Here is a 14,153-nt window from a genome sequence, read left to right as displayed (position 1 = left end):
CACAGATGCCTAATGTGCCAACTCCTATATTCAGTAACTTGATCGATGACGGCCACTGCGTGAAACACATTCAAAATGCTGGAGGAACTCTGCAGGTAAAACAGTATCTATGGAAATGAATAAAGAGTTGACGTTTCATGCTGAGACCCTTCTTCAGGATGGGAAAGGTACGGGGAAGATGCCAGAATAAAAAGGTGGGAGTAAGGGAAGGAGGATAGCTGGAGGGTGCTGGGTGAAGTCAAGCGGATGGGAAAGGTCGAAGGCTGGAGATGAAGGAATCTGATAGGAGAGGAGAGTGGAGCATCAGAGAAGGGGAAGGAGGAGGAGACACAGAGATTGATGATGGACAAGTGAGAAGGGGCAAGAGGCCAGAATGGGGAATAGAAGAAGAGGGGAGGGGGAGGGAATTTTTTTTTACCGGAAGGGAAAATCAATATTCATGCCATCAGTTTGGATGTTCTTCCATTCTGAGAATGACCTTATCATGGCATAAGAGACCACGGACAAACATGTTGTTCCACTTTTGGTGGATGGAGTGGAGGTGTGCGACGAAGAAGTCTCCCACGTTACAACAGGACTTACCAATGTAGAGAAGACTGCATCGGATGTACTGGACCAAATAGATGATCCCAACAAATTTGCAGGTGAAGTTTTGCCTCACCTGCTTGGGGCCCAGAAAGGAGGTGAGGGAGGAGGTAAGTGGGCAGATGTAGCACTTTGGCCACTTGCAGGGATATGCACCGGGAGGGAGATTAGTGTAGAGGGATGAATTGACAGGGAATCATTGGAAAGAATAATCCCTGTGGATAAAGAAGAGGGAGGGGGGAGTTAAAGATATGTTTGGTGGTAGTATCCCTTTGGAGATGGTGGAAGTTGTGGAGAACGACTGTAGGATATGGAGGTTCATGGGGTGGTTGGTAAGGACAAGAGAAACTCTATTACTACTAAGGCAGCCGAAAGATGTGGTGAGCACAGATGTTCGGGAAATGAAGGAGATGTGGATGAGGGCAGAGTCAATGGTGAAGGAAGAGAAACTCCATTCTTTGAAGAAAGATGACACCTCCAATGTCCTTGAATTGAAAGCCTCATCCTGGGAACAGATACTGTGAAGATGAAGGAACCAAGAAAAAGAAATAGCATTTTAAATCTCACTCCCATTCCCATTCCGAAATGGCTGTCCATGGCCCCCCTTAGGGTGGAAGAGGAACACCTCATATTTTGATTTTTTTTTTGGGTAACCTCCAACCTGATGGCATGAATATTGATATCTCCTTCCAGAAAAAAAAACACTCCCTCCCCTTCCCCTCTTCTTCTGTTATCTATTTTGGCTTCTTATTACTTCTTGCCTGCCCATAACCTCCCTCTAGTGCCCTTCTTTGCTCTCTCCTATGGTCCACTCTCTTCTCCTATCAGATTCCTTTCTCTTCAGCCCATTATCTTCTTTTCTACCCACCTGGCTTCCCCTATTACCTTCTCACTATCCTCTTTCCCCTCTCCCCACCTTTTTGTTGTGACATCTTCCCCTTTTTTTCATTCCTGAAGAAGGGTCTCAGCCTGGAACATTGACTGTTTATTCATTTCTAGAGACGCTGCCTGACCTGCTGAGTTCCTACAGCATCCTGAGTGTGTTGATTTGGATTTCCAGCATCTGCAAAATATCTCATGCAAAACACCGTTTTTGCCAGCCTGTCTACCCATACTTAGAATAGAACTAAGGAGATTTTTTTTCATTCAGAAGATGGTGAACCTAAGGAATTCTCCACCACAAGAAACCGTGGAGGTCAGGTTGGTAAACACATATAAGAAGTGGATGTATGGATTTCTGGATGTGCAAAGAGAGCTGGTATATTGTACTGAGTTAAAGGATAAGCCATAATCACATTGGACGGATAAGCAGGCTGGATGACTGAATGTGCTGTTGTACCTTGCTTCAATGTTTATAGCTACAATAAATACACAAAGGATCGTAATGAATGAGGGAGTCCAGTCTCCGGGCTCAACTGGATTGTTTCATAATGCATTTTAAATTATTCAAAACATCATCCAATATACAGCACCAAGTCAAAGAAGCTGACATCCACCTCATTAAGAAAAAAATACAGACTCCCACAGATAGCAACAATGGCCAGATGCTTTTCAGAAATATTTCTGGGTAAGTATTGACCTGGTTACTTTCCTCCGCTTCTTCAAGTCAGTGTCAAAAAAAAACATTCAGGAGGAGGGAGAGAGAGAGAGAGAGGGGGAGAGAGAGAGAGAGAGGGGGAGAGAGAGAGAGAGAGAGGGGAGGGAGAGAGAGAGAGAGGGGGAGGGAGAGAGAGAGAGAGGGGGAGGGAGAGAGAGAGAGAGGGGGAGGGAGAGAGAAAGAAGAGAAAGAGAAAAGAGAAGAAAAGAAAGAGAAAGAGAGAGAAAATGAGAATGATTTCCACAGATTCGCCATCGTCTGGCTAAAGAAATTCTCATCTCTGTTCTAAAAGGATATCCCTCTATTCCGAGGCTGTGTCCTCTGGTCTTAGACTCCCCACAATTGGAAACCTCCTCTCCACATCCACTCTTTCAAGGCCTTTCAACATTCAATGGGGTCACTCCTTTGGAATGTGGGTGGAAACTGAAAAACCCAGAGAAACCCCCAATGTTGCATAATCCCATGGAGAATTTACAATCTCTCTACAGAGCAACGGGAATTGAACCACGATCAGTGACCACTGCCACTGTACAGCAATGGACTAACTGCTACTCCACTGTGCAGACATACTTCATTTCAGGTTTCCAGCATCTGCAGTTTGATTGTGATTTTAATCTAAAGCAATATAATTGTACATTAACCAGAATAAAAAATTAGGTTGTATTAATGTGAAATTTATGGAAAATATTAGAAATGTCAAGAAACGTGCATTACTGAGGACTTTAATATATAAAGCTGAATGAAGAATTACATTAAAAGGAAAGATAAGGCATGACCTGTAAGTAGGCCAGGGAACAAGCAAACCCTGTCTCTCTTCCTCATCAACAATTTTAGATTTTGCTACTTGGCCTCAACCGCAGGCCCCACCATTTGTGAGTAGGCCGGGGAATAAACAAACTAGCTTAAGATTAAAATGACTGGGAAGGCAGATACCATTTTAAATCACTACTTAACTAGTTTTCAATGAGTTAAAATTAGCCTTAAGTATATTAGCCATCTGATACTCATTACAAACATGGATCAATAGACCTAGTCCACCGGACCTAATCATCTACCTCAATCAAACTGCAAAGAGCATTGTGACTTTGAAAAAGGCACTGTACACTTATTAGCAGTACTGAATAGTTTATGAGTTTTTTAACCTAAGGTGGCAGTGCTCCAGTACTGACGTCCCTGATAAACTGCTTCATCCCGCATCAGTGACATAAGCCATCCATTGCTATGACTACACTGTCATACTCCATAGTAACGCCATAGATGGTAGAGCTTATCGTTTGGCTAGTGTCTTGAAAGCAAAGGCAAGCAGCCAGTCATCATATTTAATTTGATGTATGATCGTTTGAAGAATTCAAAAGAATGTGATGTCACTGGGTGGCACGGTGGCGTAGTGGTCAGTGTAACACTGTTACAGGGCTCACTGTAAAGATCGGTGTTCAATTCCTGCCACTGTCTGTAAGGAGTTTGCTCATTCTCTCCATGACCCTCGGATTTCCGCCGGCTCTTTCAGATTCCCACTCCTCCTCATTCCAAAGATCCAAAGGTTAATTAATTGTGGGCATGCTATATTGGCACCAGAAGTGTAGTGACAGTTGCAGACTGTGCAACATAAGCTCACTGATCTGATTTGATGCAAGCAATGTAGGTTTTAATGTACATGTGACAAATAAAGCTAATCTGTTTTTTTACCTTTACATTTGGAATTGAGTTAAAAAAACACTTCTCAATAAACTGGCAATTAAAATGAGGTCCAGTTTCTTTGTCTTTTGGCTGTCCACAAGAGTTATAAATTCTTCTGCTGATCAGTACAAAGCTAAGATTATTAGTTGAACAGTGCATGGGCCACCCTTCACGAGAGGACAAGCTGAAATGCAGTAACTGGTCTAGGGAATTGCAGCATTTTCCTATTTCACCATATTGGCTCCTGTCTGGCTGACTTGTTTGTGGAAATATTTTAGAGCCCATTGATGGCCCATGTCCTACTACAGGCTTGAGACCTATGCTGACCCCACAGCCCAACTCTAAAGGCTGCTCCTACCACACCTCCATGTGGGTGTCTGCAGTGAAAGTTCAGGCAACCACATGGAAGATGCTGCATATCTTTGGGCCTTTGAGTGACGGAAGCCTACAGAGGATGCCTGGTTCCTGATGTTTGAGGTTTTCCTCCATCCTTGGCTCCAGGTACCTGGTGGAGCTATCCCAGTGAGGAAGCTGGAATATAATACAAAAGCAGAAAATACTGCAAGTGTACAGTCCGTCAGGCAGCATCTGTAAAAAGAGAAACCCTTTCTCTTTCCACAGATGCTATATGACTTGCTGAGTGTTTCCAGAACTCTCTGTGTTTCAGATTTCCAGTATCTCCAGATTTCTTTCTGATTTTCATATGCTGGTTAAAGACACTGGATCAATGTTCTTTTTATGGTACGAGCAGATTATTCTCTCATTTGGCAAGTGTAATGTGTTCTGGAGTAGCATGGTGAATGAGATATTCTAACAGGTGGTGCCTTTTTTGGATAAAGGTGATTCTTTTGACCACCGGCATCTCATCTTCTCAGTGTAGAACTCAGTGTACAGTACAAGATCTAGCTTTATGCAGTGAATGAAAAGGACAACACACACTGTGACCACTGTAACCACCTTGTAGTACGGTGGACTTCATAACTTGTGTCCCAGAGATAAATCCTAGATGTTCTAGAAATAGAAAGCATGTCCTATGAAGAAAGACTGAGTAAGCTTGGACTTTTCTCTTGAGAGCAATGGAGAATAAGAGGTGGCTTGATAGAGATGTAGGAGGTTATAAGAGGGATAGACGGAGCCTTTGCCCCACGATGACCTTGGCAAATACGAGAAGGAAACCTTTTGAGACGAGAGGGGAAAGTTTAGAAAAGGTGTTAGAGGGAGATTTTTACACAGTACCTAAAATGCATGGTCAGGGTTGGTGGTTGAGGCTGGTACACGGGGGAGGTTTAAATGACACTGAGATCGGCACATGGATGAAAAAAAATGGAGGGGTATGGGGCATGTGGAAGGAAAAGATTGGATCTATCGTTCAGTTTGCTAAATTTTCGACACAACATCGAAGGCTGAAGGGCCCATACCGTGCTGTACACTTCTAAGCACTTTGTTCAAATTATATTCCTTCTTGTACAATTCTATCCAATTTATAGTTAATTTATGTTCTCCTTTTGAATATTGTGTATCTGTTGCTGCCTTCCTGTGATTCAGTTGCAAATAAAGTTTTCATCATACCTGTGCATACATGTACCTGTGCATAAGACAATAAGCTTGACTTTGACTTCCTATTCTTGTGGCAGTTGTGCAGGTGAATGAGGGTGATCTACAACTTATTCCAGTTCGGTTAATGTTCTGTCTTTCTTTATTAATCTTTTTATTGATTTAAAAGGAACATAAATTGATATAAATTGATATATATATCAATAGCAATACAAACAGAGATTGAAATAGACATTATCAAAATCATACATAGTGTTAAGCTAGTATATAATATATCATAAAAAAGAAAACAGCAATTCTTCTCTAATCAGTTCATGAAGAGGAAAGAAAAAAACTTTGAATTTTAAATGAAGAAAAAAATCCCACTACACCATATAAAAAAAGGGGGGGGGGGAAAAGGACTGGGTAGTCCATCCTGAGGATATGGCCAAATAAAAAAAAGACTTTCTGATCAGATCTAAAACTTCAAATATTTTTTTTTAAATTGGAAGAGTGATAAGTCAAATTAAATGAAAATATTGAATAAAAGGTCGCCCAGATTTGCTCAAATTTAAAGGATGTATCAAATGTCCGACTTCTTATTTTCTCTAAACTTATACAGGGCATAATGGAGGAAAGCCAATAAAAGACAGTAGGTGGGCTAGAATCCTTCCACTTCAGTAAAATGGCTCTCCTAGCCTTTAGAGTTGATTATCATAATGTTAGCCAGTCAATATGAACAACCCAGTTATTACAATGTATTCAAACTGGGCAAGGGTTTCTGCTTGCTCTGCTGTCAATGGTCAAATATCTAGTAGATGAAGCTACATTGAAACTACATGTATCTGGGTAAAGGCAATAGAGCTAAGACACCAATGTACACCCTTGGGATAGGCAATTGAATTGCTAGTTCTGAAAGCTGCATATCTTCAAAGTTGGTGGCAAAAGTAATGGTTCTCCATAAGTGTTTGCACATTATTAAGCAACTGATAGTTTTATCATTTGTTAAATTTTCCATTGGTCTTTTATGGACAACTGGATGTTGATCTCCAAGTCATTGTTAACTCATTCAAAAGTGTAGAGGATTGACTTTATCAAGATCTGCAAGGTAAACATCCTCTGCCAACCTTCCTCCACTGCACCACATCAGTCTCTGAATGTAAAAGTACACAGTGAGATCCTTGAAAACTTGGACTTAGTCTCCATCAGATCAGCCTCTAGTACTTGAATATTACAACAAACAAATTGTAGGTAGTTGGGATCTATGACTTTGTTAGGACATATTCTGGAGTTAAGGGATATAGCAAATATTAATTTCAATGACAATCAGTCTTCAGATTTGAATGGGGATTGCAAAGTGAATTTAAAATATAGCTCAGAACAATGCTGCAGACAGGAGTTGATTGCAAACCAGGAAATACCCCACTGACCTGAAATATCTGCATATGCATGAATGCAGCTCAGAGACAGCAGACACTAACATTCAATCTACGGTGTCTGGAGTGTCAGTGTGAAGATATAGGTGTTTGAAAATTATATGTAACTCAAAGGAAGCACTGTCAACCTAAAATATTGAAATAAATGATGTCATTGTAACCATTAAAACTGTATTGAGTTACCGTTGATCTTAGGGGGTATAAAATGTGATATATGTTGAGTATATGAGCCTCTTCTTCCACGATTGTCTTCAGTATGATGCCTGCTTGTATTGCTGAATAAATAATTTGATATCCACCGGATTCAGTGTCTCTCCATTGAACAGACACAAAATGCTGAAGGAACTCAGCAAGCCAGGCAGCATCTGTCGGAAAATGTACAGTTGATGTTTTGGGTCAAAACAAGTACCCTTTTTCCACAGATGCTGCCTGGCCTGCTGAGTTCCCCCAGCATTTTGTGTCTGTTGCTTGGAATTTCAGCATCTGCATATTTTCCCTTTGTGGTTCTCTCCAGTGACTTTGTTTACAGTCACAACAGTCTCCAAAAAGCTTTTTAGGCCATTTGTGTAAAAAGCATATGTATGAGGAAATATCACGTGCATGTGAAGTCACTCAAGAAAAAGAGTATAAATGTACAGAGTAGTACAAACTTATTAGGAATGGGGTACAGAGCATTAAGGAATAAGAAGGAAGCACAGGGTGAACTAGAATCCATTCCTCTGGCTTCGGTTTCAGTGATTTGTTCATCTGCATCGTTAGTATGTCTTTTTAGTTTATAGGAATTGTACCTGTCTTTTGGAAATGCTTTGTGTTTTAGAAATGGTTTGAAATTTGGCAATGTTTTATATAATAGAAATCCTCTGGGAGATTTAAATGTGTGTTAAAATGTTGTTTGGATTTAAATGTGTCTCACAGAAAATAAATGAACTGTGTTTAAACTACTTTATTAACTGGAAGTATCCTTTCCTTGGTAGGAACAGGGCACCCACTACTAAAATAGTGAATATTGGCAGCCAAACTCACCATGGAGCATAAACAGGGAAATAAACTAGTCTTTAAATATTCGGTAGTTACACTATAATCTTCCTTTAGTGAAAGTTCTTGTGGCAATTTATATCCAATAGGTCTTCAGGTCTTAGTCTGAATTTAGAACATCGCAGTCAGCAAAGCTAATACCATCAAACACTGTAACCAAGAAAATATCACAAACTAACTTCCTCTTCAAAAAAAAGTATATATTATTTAAAAATCCATTATAGTTTGATGTATTTATACATAAGAATTACAATTCAAATCCTTAAAGTTAATTTTACAATCAAAGTTTATTAAGCAGTAATTGTGACACTCATTACACCATTAAAAGCTCATTTAAACCTCATAAAACAAACTAATGCTTTTACTGGATTTTTTACAATGGAATTAATTCCTTAATATCTTTAGCTCAAAATATCATTGATTTCTGAAGATTAAACATAGAAACATAGAAACTTAGAAAATAGGTGCAGGAGTAGGCCATTCGGCCCATCAAGCCTGCACCGCCATTCAGTATGATCATGGCTGATCATCGAACTCAGAACCCTGTACCTACCTTCTCTCTGTACCCCCGATCCATTTAGCCACAAGTGCCATATCTAAGTCCCTCTTAAATATAGCCAATGAACTGGCCTCAACTTTTTCCTGTGGCAGAGAATTCCACAGATTCACCACTCTCTGTGTGAAGAAGTTTTTCCTAATCTCGGTCCTAAAAGGCTCCCCCTTTATCCTTAAACTGTGACCCCTCATTCTGGACTTCCCCAACATCGGGAACAACCTTCCTGCATCTAGCCTGTCCAATCCCTTTAGAATTTTATACGTTTCAATAAGATCCCCCCTCAATCTTCTAAATTCCTGCGAGTATAAGCCTAGTCAATCCAATCTTTCGTCATATGAAAGTCCTGCTATCTCAGGAATCAATCTGGTGAACCTTCTTTGTACTCTCTCTATGGCAAGAATGTCTTTCCTCAGATTAGGGGACCAAAACTGCATACAATACTCCAGGTGTGCTCTCACCAAGGCCTTGTACAACAGCAGCAGTACCTCCCTGCTCCTGTACTCGAATCCTGTCATTATAAATGCCAGCATACCATTCGCTTTTTTCACCGCCTGCTGTACCTGCATGCCCACTTTCAATGACTGGTGTATAATGACACCCAGGTTTCGTTGCACCTCCCTTTTTCCTAATCTGCCACCATTCAGGTAATAATCTGTTTTCCTGTTCTTGCCACCAAAGTGGATAACCTCACATTTATCCACATTAAATTGCATCTGCCAGAAATTTGCCCACTCACCCAACCTATCCAAGTCACCCTGCATCCTCTTAGCATCCTCCTCACAGCTAACACTGCCACCCAGCTTCGTGTCATCCACAAACTTGGAGATGCTGCATTTAATTCCCTCATCCAAGTCATTAATATATATTCTAAACAACTGGGGTCCCAGCACTGAGCCTTGCGGTACCCCACTAGTCACCGCCTGCCATTCTGAAAAGGTTCCGTTTATTCCCACTCTTTGCTTCCTGTCTGCCAACCAATTCTCTATCCACATCAATGCCATACCCCCAATACCGTGTGCTTTTAAGTTTGCACACTAATCTCCTGTGTGGGACCTTGTCAAAAGCCTTTTGAAAATCCAAATATCCCACATCCACTGATTCTCCCCTATCCACTCTACTAGTTACATCCTCAAAAAATTCTATGAGATACGTCAGACATGATTTTCTTTTCACAAAGCCATGCTGACTTTGTCCGATGATTTCACCGCTTTCCAAACGTGCTGTTATCACATCTTTGATAACTGACTCTAGCATTTTCCCCACCACCGATGTCAGGCTAACCGGTCTATAATTCCTTGGTTTCTCTCTCACTTCTTTTTTAAAAAGCAGGGTTACATTAGCCACCTTCCAATCCTCAGGAACTAGTCCAGAATCTAAAGAGTTTTGAAAAATTATCACTAATGCATCCACTATTTCTTGGGCTACTTCCTTAAGCACTCTGGAATGCAGACCATCTGGCCCTGGGGATTTATCTGCCTTCAATCCCTTCAATTTACCTAACACCACTTCCCTACTAACATTTATTTCCCTCATTTCCTCCATCTCACTAGACCCTCAGTCCCCTACTATTTCCGGAAGATTATTTTTGTCCTCCTTAGTGAAGACAGAACCAAAGTAGTCATTCAATTGGTCTGCCATGTCCTTGTTCCCCATGATCAATTCACCTGTTTCTGATTGTAAGGGACCTACATTTGTCTTAAACAATCTTTTTCTTTTCACATATCTATAAAAGCTTTTACAGTCAGTTTTTATGTTCCCTGCTAGTTTTCTCTCATAATCTTTTTTCCCTTTCCTAATTATGCCCTTTATCCTCCTCTGCTGGACTCTGAATTTCTCCCAGTCCTCAGGTGTGCCGCGTTTTCTGGATAATTTGTATGTTTCTTCTTTGGAATTGATACTATCCCTAATTTCCCTTGTCAGCCACAGGTGCACTACCTTCCCTGGTTTATTCTTTTGCCAAACTGGGATGAACAATTGTTGTAGTTCATCCATGCGATCTTCAAATGCTTGCCATTGCATATCCACCGTCAACCCTTTAAGTATCATTTGTCAGTCTATCTTAGCTAATTCACGTCTCATACCTTCAAACTGAGGCAGGTTGAAAATTAGCATCATGTGGAAGAATATAGCGTCACTGAGAATAATGTCTTGATTTTTATGTAGATAAGCCTACAAGAGGAGAGGCTATACTTGATCTGGTATTGGGAAATGAACCCGGTCAGGTGTCAGGTTTCTCAGTGGGGAGCATTTTGGAGATAATGATCACAATTCTATTTTCTTTACCATAACATTGGAGAGGGATAGCAACAGACAAGTCAGGGAAACATTTAACTGGAGTAAGGGGAAATATGAGGCTATTAGGAATGAATTTGGAAGCATAAATTGGAAACGATGTTCTCAGGGAAACATATGGAAGAAATGTGGCGAATGTTCAGGGGATATTTGCATGATGTTCTGCGTAGATACGTTCCAATGAGACAGGGAAAGGATGGTAGGGTACAGGAAATATGGTGTACAAAGGCTGTTGTAAATCTAGTCAAGAAGAAAAGAAGAGCTTATAACGGTTCAAAAAACTAGGTAATGCTAGATATCTAGAAGATTATAAGGCTAGCAGGAAGGAGCTTATGAATGAAATTAGGAGGGCCAGAAGAGGCCATGAGAATGCCTTGGTGGACAAGATTAAAGAAAACCCCAAGGCATTCTACAAGTATATGAAGAGCAAGAGGATAAGACATGAGAGAATAAGACCAATCAAGTATGACCATGGAAAATTGCGTATGGAACTGGAGGAAATGGCAAAGGTACTTAATGAGCACTTTGCTTCAGTATTCACTACAGAAAAGGATCTTGGTGATTGTAGGGATGGCTTGAGCATGGACTGAAAAGCTTGTGCATGTAAATATTAAGGAAGAGGATGTGCTGGAGCTTTTGGAAAGCATCAAGTTAGATAAGTCACAGGGACCGAATGGGATGTACCCCAGGTTACTGCTGGAGGCGAGGAAAGAGATTGCTGAGCCTCTGGCAATGATCGTTGCATCATCAATGAGGATGGGAGAGGTTCTGGAGGATTGGAGAGTTGTGAATGTTTTCCCCTTATTCAAGAGAGGGAGTAGGGATAGCCCAGAAAATTGTAGGCCAGTGGTTGGTAAGTTGATGGAGAAGATGCTGAGAGGCAGGATTTATGAGCATTTGGAGAGGCATAATATGATTAGGAACAGTCAGCATGGCTTTGTCAAAGGCAGGTCATGCCTTATGAGACTGATTGAATTTTCTGAGATGTGACTAAGCACAATGATGAAGGTAGAGCTGTAGATGTAGTGTATATGAATTTCAGCAAGGCATTTGATAAGGTAACTCATGCAAGGCTTGTTGAGAAAGTAAGGAGGCATGGGATCCAAGGGAATATGGCTTTGTGGATCCAGAACTGGCTTGCCCACAGAAGGCAAAGAGTGGTTGTAGATGGGTCATATTCTGCAGGGAGGCTGGTGACCAGTGGTGTGCCTCAGGGATCTGTTCTGGAACCCCTACTCTCCGTGATTTTTATAAATGACCTGTATGAGGAAGTGGAGGGATGAGTTAGTAAATTTGCTGATGACACAAAGGTTGGGTGTGCTGTGGATAGTGTGGAGGGCTGTCAGAGGTTACAACGGTACATTGACAGGATGCAAAACTGGGCTGAGAATTAGCAGATGGAGTTTGACCCAGTTAAGTGTGAGGTTATTAATTTTGGTAGGTCAAATATGATATAGTATTAATGGTAAGACTCTTGGCAGTGCGGAGGATCAGAGGGATCTTGGGGTCCAAGACCATAGGACATTCAAAGCTGCTACGTAGGTTGACTCTGTGGTTAAGAAGGCATATGATGCATTGGCCTTCATCAACCGTGGGATTGAGTTTAAGATCCGAGAGGTAATGATGTAGCTATATCGGACCCTGGTCTGACCCCACTTGGAGTACTGTACTCAATTCTGGTCGCCTCACTAGAGGAAGGATGTGGAAACCATAGAAAGTGTGCAGAGGAGATTTACAAGGATGTTGCCTGGATTGTGGAGCACGCCTTATGAGAATATGTTGAATGAACTTGGCCTTTTCACCTTGGAGCGACGGAGGCTGAGAGGTGACCTGATAGAGATAGAGATAATGAGATGCATTGATCGTATGGATAGTCAGAGGCTTTTCCCCAGGGTTGAAATGGCTAGTACGAGAGGACACAGTTTTAACATGCTTGGAAGTAGGTACAGAGGAGATGTCAGGTGTAAGTTTTTTTACACGGAGTGTGGTGAGTGTGTGAAATGGGCTGCTGGTGACAGTGTTGGAGGCGGAAACAATAGGGTCTTTTAAAAGACTCCTGGATAGGTACATGGAGCTTAGAAAAATAGAGGACTATGGGTAAGCCTAGGTAGTTCTAAGGTAAGGACATGTTCAGCACAGCTTCGTGGGCCGAAGGGCCTGTATTGTGCTGTATGTTTTCTATGTTTTTATGTTTCTATTTTTTTAACTACCCATTTCAAAAGCTGGGATTTATTTCAAGGTTAAATGATAGGGAACTCTGACAGTTTTCCCTTTGTTATAATTGAAAACTTTAGGTCATAAATCGGGTTGATAGAGGAAGAGGATTGTAGATTATTACATGTTCTAGATCCTACAGTGAGGTGGGCCAAAGAATGGCAGATGGAATTTAACTTGGACAAATGCTAGGTGTTACATTATGATCAGTTAAATGATGGCAAGGCTTATGTAATAAATGGTAGGGGCCTTGAGAGTGTGGTAGAGCAGCAAAAGATAGGGGTAGAGGTGTTTAGTTACCTGAAAATGAAGACTCAGGCAGCCGGAGTGTAAGGAAGGCATTATACACTCTTGCCTTCATCAGTCAGGGAATTGAATACAGGAGTGTGGTCATCATGTTACAACTGTGCATATCATTGATGAAGCCATGTTTAGACTACTGGGTGTAATTAGAGCACTACAGCACAGAAAAGGGCCCTTTGGTCCATGCCAGTCTATTATTCAGCCTAGTCTCATCAACCAGCTCCTGGCCCATACCCTTCCCATCTATGCACTTACCCAAACTTCTCTTAAATGGTGAAATTAAACCCACATCCTCAACTTCCATTGGCAGCTTGTCCCACACTCACCACTCTCACAGCCTCTGAGTGAAGAAGTTCCCCATCATGTTCCCCTTAAACCTTTTACCATTCACCCTTAACCCATGACCTCTCGTGCTCATTTCACCCAACCTCAGTGGAAAAGGCCTGCTGGCATTTACCTTATCTATATCTTTCATAGTTTTATATACTTTTTAAAAATATCCTCACTCAACTATAGTTAGGATGTCATCAAGCTGCAAAGCGGACCGGAAATATTCATAAGGAAGTTATAAGAAATGGAGGGCTTGAATTATGAGAAGTTGGATAAGCTTGGAATTGTTTTTCTTAGACTGCAGGAGGGTCAGGTGTGACTTTTATTGAAGAATATAAAATCATGGGGGGCATAAATAAAGTGAATATTCACAATCTTTTGTTTTCCAGTGTAGGGAAGTCGAAAACTCGAGGACATAGATTGAAGGAGAGAGAGTGAAGATTTAAAAAGGAACTGATGGACAACCTTTTCACAAAGGGGGTGACAGATATAGAGAAAGAACTGCTGGAGAAAGCAGTACTATTGCAACATTTAAAAGGCACTTAGATTGGTACATAAATAGAAAAGATTTAAATGGATATAGACCAATCGCAGG

The sequence above is a fragment of the Mobula hypostoma genome, chromosome 1 (assembly GCF_963921235.1).
Source record: "Mobula hypostoma chromosome 1, sMobHyp1.1, whole genome shotgun sequence".
NCBI classification, from domain to species: domain Eukaryota; kingdom Metazoa; phylum Chordata; class Chondrichthyes; order Myliobatiformes; family Myliobatidae; genus Mobula; species Mobula hypostoma.
This window is presented reverse-complemented; position numbering follows the sequence as displayed.